The 7044-nt window shown below is 39.4% G+C and overlaps 1 pseudogene; it reads left to right on the top strand.

Annotated features, from left to right (window-relative positions):
- The first annotated feature begins 1184 nt into the window (after nucleotides 1-1184).
- On the top strand, nucleotides 1185-1258 carry LOC144220199 (U4 spliceosomal RNA; annotated as a pseudogene).
- The last annotated feature ends 5786 nt before the right edge of the window (nucleotides 1259-7044 follow it).

Below are 7044 nucleotides of genomic sequence, written 5' to 3'. Positions count from 1 at the left end.
ATGATTTTTTTTAAACCAAGAGTTTACATTTCGTGTTTAAATGCTGAAATTATCTCTTCATAGACTACATAGCAATGTTATCTCCTATTCTGACAATAGCTGTTGGGTTTACTTCAACCCAAATGGAGGCATAACTTCACTGGAACCGTAGTAAGCATTCTGGTGAAGTTTTTTAATCAGATACAAAACCTCTAGGGAGATTTGTGCTAAGTCCTGGTTCTATCACCTTTGCTACAACTGTGTTAGGGAAAAGGCAGCTGGCAAAATCATGTTAAGTCTCTCAATGTGGCAGCCACAAGGCACAAAACTTAGGCAACTGACCCCTGGTTTAGTAATCCTTACCAGTGGATGTGTGCCACATCAGAGCTGGTGTAATAAAAGAATCCAGTCTAAACAACCCAAAATATAATAAATCTCCAATGATATGATTTTGCTTAAAATAATAATATGGTAACATTAGGAGATAATGTCTTTGCTAATCTAAACAAGAAAGTACCTGAAATTTGAGAAGTCCCTGAAATTCTTGACAGCAGACTTTACTATCTCCCTGTTCATGTCATCATCTTCAAACATGACTGGACACACACAGAATAAATTAGATACCTAACTAATGCTCATAGCTGAAGTAGAAATATATGAGTCAGAAATTATTTGGAACCTAAGTTCAAAAGTTGCAGCTAATGAAATCATTAGACTTAGACCACAAGTTGTTGGTTACTATAAGATCTTACATTACTGAGTACATGCAGAAATGAAATGCAATGAAAAAGACAGAAAAAAAAAAAGAAAAACATGAAACCAAATGAAGAGAACAGTAAAGTTTCAGAGAAGTACTCCTCAAAGGTAATTGTTCTATGGTTCTCCTAAGCAACTTCTCTTCTTCCACTGAACTTGATCTCTCCTAGAGCAATAATAAACACGCCAGGAATTAGTAACAATGGTGGTTCTCAAACCTCACTAATTATCTGAGTTACCTCGGGTGTTTTTTAAATATACATATTCCTATTTCTTTTCCAGATGCTCTCAATAAGAATCTCCTGGAATCTCCCAGGAATCTGTATTTTTCAATCTCCCCAGGTAATTCTCTTGACTAGCCACTCAGCAATCTTTGCCTTAAACCAGTGATTAAAACAAAACAAAACAAAACAAAACTCCCCATTAAACTTAAAGGTGTATGGTTAAATAGCTTTGTGCAGTGGCAGTATCATGGCCAATGAGGTTTATCTGAGGTGTGATTATTGCTAATTGAAAGGTGTATGGTTATGTGCTGACCTGTATTCTCCCAAAATTGTATGTTGAAGTCCTAGCCCTAGAATCTCAGAATGTGACTGTATTTGGAGATGGGGGTCTTTAAAGAGGTAATTAAGTTAAAGTTAGGTTATTAGAGTGGATCCTAATCCAATATTGCTGTTATGCTGGTAAGAAGAAGAAATTAGGACACAGAGAGGTACAGAGGGAAGACCATGTGAAATCAGAAGACATCCATCTACAAGCCAAGAAGAGGGGCCTAGAAGAAACCAACTCTGCCAACATCTTGATCTCAGGCTTCCAGCCTCCAGAACTATAAGAAAATAAATTTCTGTTGGTTGAGCCACCTAGTCTTGGATACTTTGATACTGCAGCCTTATCACTAATATGTGTACCTTCTATTGTTAATTTGTCAAGTGATAAATATGAATGACAAGAAGATATTGTAAGGGGTGCCCTGTGTAATGAAGAGACATTATTTTTATTTCAAAGGAAAAAATAATCCCACTAAAATGGCTAATTAATTGTGAAGTTTCAGTTCTATTTAACTTCAACAAGAAAAGAAGTTGCTGGGGTGCATGGGTGGCTCAGTCGGTTGAGCTTCCGACTTTGGCTCAGGTCATGATCTTGCAGTTTGTGGGTTCAAGCCCTGAGTCGGGCTCTGTGCGGACAGCTGACTTGGAGCCTGGAGCCTGTTTCAGATTCTGTGTCTCCCTCTCTCTCTGACCCGCCCCTGCTCATGCTGTCTCTTCCTCAGAAATAAATAAAACAATAAAAAAAAAATTTTTTAAGAAAGAAAAAAGAAGTTTCTAAGGGAGAAGGGAAAGAAAAAAGGAGAGAAAAAGAGTCCAAGAGAGAAAAGGAATAAGAAAGAGCTGGGAAAATGGGAGAAAGAAAGGGGGCCATTCAGCAAAATGCAAACTATAACCCTTAAGGGTTGAACTATAATACAAATAATATTATGACATTATTATGAAACACAGGAGGGGAACAGTGAAAATGCATACTCCTGAAAACTGGTAAAGGTAGTAATGAAATTTGTCTCTGAGTCTTTCTTGGTCAGAAGGAAAATTTTAATTTCCTTCTTTCATGTAGTCAACAACCATTTATAGTCTACCTACTACATGTCAGGCATTCAGATACAGTCTAGCTATGCAAAGATAATTAACATAGGAGACGTACCATCTAAGAATGTCAGTCTAGAAAAAAAAGAGTTCCAGGCCATTTTCAAAGTCCAATCCGAAGAAGGCATGCTTAAACTTCCTTTAATAGATCTTAAGCTTGGGGCACCTGGGTGGCTCAGTCAGTTGAGTGTCTGACTTTTGATTTCCACTCAGGTCATGATCTCATGGTTTGTGGGACTGAGCCCTATGTTGGGCTCTATGCTGACAGCATGGAGCCTGCTAGGGATTCTCTCTTTCCCTCTCACTCTCTTCCCCTCCCCTGCTCATGCATACACATGTGTGCATGCTCCCTCTGTCTTCCTCTCTCTCTCTCTCTCTGAAAACAAACTTTTTTAAAAAGGGAGAGATCTTAGGTTCTTCAGTTCTTTATCACTTTGCAGAGCTCCAAAATTCCCAGGAAGTGAATCCACAGCTAATTCTTGTCCCTAGGTACCCAAGGAGTGGATATGTTTCTAATACCTGTGCCCCTTTTGGGCTGTGATCAGGAACTGTATTTCTCCAGCATTCTGACTCTAGAATAGGGCTATGCATATAGTAGGTGCTCAATAAATACTGAATGAATTAATTAATGGGTCAAACAATCAAAACTTTCAATTCCAGGAACTCTCCTAGCTAGTCTGGTACACACCCACCTTCCCCTGTGCCCTAGATCCTTTCCAGAAGTACCTTTGCCCTAGTTTTACAGTCTCCTAGAAGAGTCCACATAAGGTGATGTTGATGAAATATAACTAAAAACAAAATCTCATTGGGGCTCCTGGGTGGCTTAGTCAGTTGAGCATCCAACTTTTGATTTCAGTTCAGGTCATGATCCCAGGGTCATGGGATCCACTGAGTGTGAAGCCTGTTTACAATTCTCCCTCTCTCTCTCTCTCTCTCTCTCTCTCCCCTTCTGCCTCTCTTCGCTACTCACACTCTTTCTCAAAAATAAATAAAATAAAAAGTGTTTAAAAAAAAAAGAAAAAAACAAAATCTCCTCCCAACCTAGAAAACCTCCCCACAAAGGAAAGAAAGAAAACAATTTTATTACTGAATAAACATTAAACCATAATGTGATCCTCATCATAGGCGATTCATTAAAGAGATTGCAAAGACAGAAGAAAATCTTTCATAGAGCTAGTGGATACTACCCACTCCATCAAATTTCAAGACAGAATTGCTAATTCTATCATATATTTATGACTAAAGGTGGAGTTTTCCATTTGAAGTCAGGAAACAGTTGTAATTAAGCCCATCTTGTCCCAGGAAACCAGGAAATTGGGCTTTACCTTCTCTGATGANATGGGCTGGGGGGGGGGGCCCAAGAGGGGGACATTCCTGAGCTATAGGACTGGCAAGTGGTTTATTTAGCATTTGAATTTATAGGAGCAAGGTGGCTCAGTCCTCCTGGCAGCCTGTGCTCATCAGTCTCCTTTGGACTGGCCTGCCCACATACAGAAGCAGCCTCAGGGACCACAAGTGTCTGTTAACGAGGACTCCTGTGGCCCTACACCCTAAGCCTGGTTCTTAGGGTAGAAAGATGAAACCTCTTTCTGAAAAACTACTTGGTAACATCTTTTGACCTTGATTTTTAAGCAGCATCTCACTTAAAGCTCAGATTTTGAAATTAGACAGACTTAAGCTAAAAGTCATGCTCCACCATCTATGTTCTCTGATCTTGAGCTGACTGATCAATTTTTCCAAAACTCAACGTCTTTATCTGTAAAAGGGAGATAATACCTTCCAAAGAGAGCACATAAAAAGACTTATTAATTACTCTTAGTACTAGTATTGAAGCAAGAGATTCTACTCGTATTGAAGCAAATTAGCCAGGACTTGGTTTGGGAGTAAATAACATGTTGCGAACGAAACGACACAAAGACAGGACACACACAAAGGACAGACACAACTCCGGCCGGAGGAACAATTCTACGCAAGCCCCTCTTGCGGTTTATTTTATACCCCGGTAACTGGATACAAACTGAAATCTACAAGATGCATTCCTTTACCAATTAAGGGCAAGTAGCCAAACACATTTCAAGGACAGGGGGGAGCAAAGGGAGGAAGCGACCACAACATGTTTACTAAGAGGCCTGCTCACAATTCCAGCCTTCTCCTTACTTCTAAGGAGGGCATGTTCCCTCGTTTGCGAGCGGACCATTAAACTTGGATATTGTGTGCAGGCCTCCTTGCAGGCATGCTTTGCCCAGGCAGGGAGCCCCGTGTGCAGGCACATCCCCGCGTCCCTAACCACGCTTTCTTGTGGTCACTGTCGGGCTCCCACATAACGAACATCATTTTTGGCACTATAGTCCAATGGAACATTTTAATCTTTCACTTTTCAACCAGCTGTGCTTGCATCCACCTTCTGAGACTGGCCCCATGTAGATTTTGATCCTATAAGTGCTATTTACTATCTGTCACCGTGAGCCAACCAAATAAACTCTTGGGCCTTAAATATCTGTATCTATAAATTATAGATCATTATTCTGCAATGAACTGAATGTTTGTGCCCCTCCCCCCAAATAAATATATTGAATCCCTAATCCTGGTGGGACCTTTGGGAGATAATTAGGGTATGAAGGCAGATCCCTCATGAATGGGATTAGTGCTCTTATAAGAAGAGGTCAGAGAGTTAGCTTTCTTTCTACCATGTGAAAATACAGGAAGAAATCAGCTAGAAAAGAACTTCACCAGAACCCTACCATGTTAGCAGCCTGAGTTGACTGTGACAAATACCTTCCTCATATGGTTATTTGGGGGACTGAATGTGACAGTGCGTATAAAACCTGTGTTCTTAATCACTATGGCCCTTCGGCTGTGATCTGTAGCCTGCACTTCATAAATAATGCTTCCTTCCTTGTCCTTTCCCCTCCAGTCAAAGGATCTACTTGTCAGACCACAGATTCAAGAGATCTTCTCAAACTCATAGGGAAATAATTTATTTTTTTAAAGCTTATTTATTTATTTTGAGAGAGACAGTGTAAGTGGGGGAGGGGCAGAGAGAGAGGGAGAGAGAGAGAGAATCTCAAGCAGACTCTGAACTGCCAGCATAGAGCCCAACTCAGGGCTTGAACTCACAAACCATGAGATCATGACCTGAGCCAAAACCAAGAGTCCACTGCTAACCAACTGAGCCACCCAGACACCCCCATAGGGAAATAATTTAATGCCAACTCGTTCTTCAAACCCAACTTTATTTTACTTCCTCCATGGTCCTGTTCATCCCACACTGAAGCCATCCTTTCTCTGAATCCCAGTATAGCTGTTATTTTGTACCATTCATAGTAAGAAGTGCACATTCTTTTGGTAATGCATTTTTGCTTAGTTCTTTCTCTGCCTCCATTACTAGCTACTTGAGAGTTTATCCGGTCTAACATGGTGCCTTAGTCACAATAAATATGTGTTTATCTGCTAGAGGTCATGGATATTTTGTTCTCTGATTCTGTTTGGGATCCTGTCAAAGTCTCTGAGCATTGTAAAAGACGAAGAGGAATATGGGAGCTAATGGCTATCAAGAACGTTTCTCAATCATTTCTCAAATATTCTTTACAAAATGTACAGTGACTTATCCAGATTCAAACAGTAAACCAACTCTTACTGACTAGTAAAACAACTTGGAATTTCTCAAGTTTTCCAAAAGCCCAATCAAGTGAGACAAGCAATTAACCACTCATACAGCCCACATCCTTGACTCTCCATCTAGCTAACCGTTCCATTCATGGTTCCATCATATTTTCTTACCTCCTACAAATACAATGACTTTATGTTTCCACAGAGCTGCCCTTCCAGGAAGCCCATGGGATAGTACAAACAACTCCAAGATTCTAAATAGCTTCTCTTTATCCCTCACTACTTTCCTCAAACACTGTGGGTGGTAAATACGGAGGCCCACAATTTTAGTGCCAACTTGTAATATTTTTTTTTAATCAGGCCACACAATTTACATAGAAATTTCTTGGGGGGATGTGAACATTTACATCTTACAGTTTTCTACTTAATGATAAGATTAGTCTAAAATCAACTAATAAATAAATATAAAAATAGTAATAAAACAGTGTTATTAATTTTTATCAATTCCAGTCCTCTTGTTTTATAATATCTCTACTTAATATCTTAAATTAGAGCAAAGATTCTCAGATCGAGCTCAGAGTTAAAGATGCATTAAAATTTGACCAGGGCTTAGCACAGACCCCTGCTTAGAATGAGGCCTTGAATAAACATAAGTAGCTCTGGAAAATTGTATATATTCTCAAATTGACTTTGAAACCAGAGATGACCATCTTTATAAGCTACTCTTCTGGGGCAAAATAAAAGTATAAATAGTTTGCTCAGAACTAAACTTTGAAATTATTCATGTTTCAACTGTTTCTTTTGCTTTATTACTTTTTAACTTTATTATGGTTCTAAGCTGAGAGGAGGATCATTTTATTCAGTTAAGCTGTGATTTCCTGCCGGTTTTAGTCACAAATATAAAACTGCCTGATTAATGCCAAATATTCTCACTACCCACACTTTATGACTACCTTCAAAAAACAGAATTTTCAAAGTCACATGAAAACGAAAAAGGCTCTGGCAAAGAGTTTACGAACCGCACCTCTTCCCTGGCTATGTTTTTAAGAAATAGAAGAAAGAG

Source organism: Crocuta crocuta, unplaced genomic scaffold (genome assembly GCF_008692635.1).
Source record: "Crocuta crocuta isolate KB4526 unplaced genomic scaffold, BGI_CrCroc_1.0 scaffold9, whole genome shotgun sequence".
NCBI lineage: Eukaryota > Metazoa > Chordata > Mammalia > Carnivora > Hyaenidae > Crocuta > Crocuta crocuta.
This window is presented reverse-complemented; position numbering and strand designations above follow the sequence as displayed.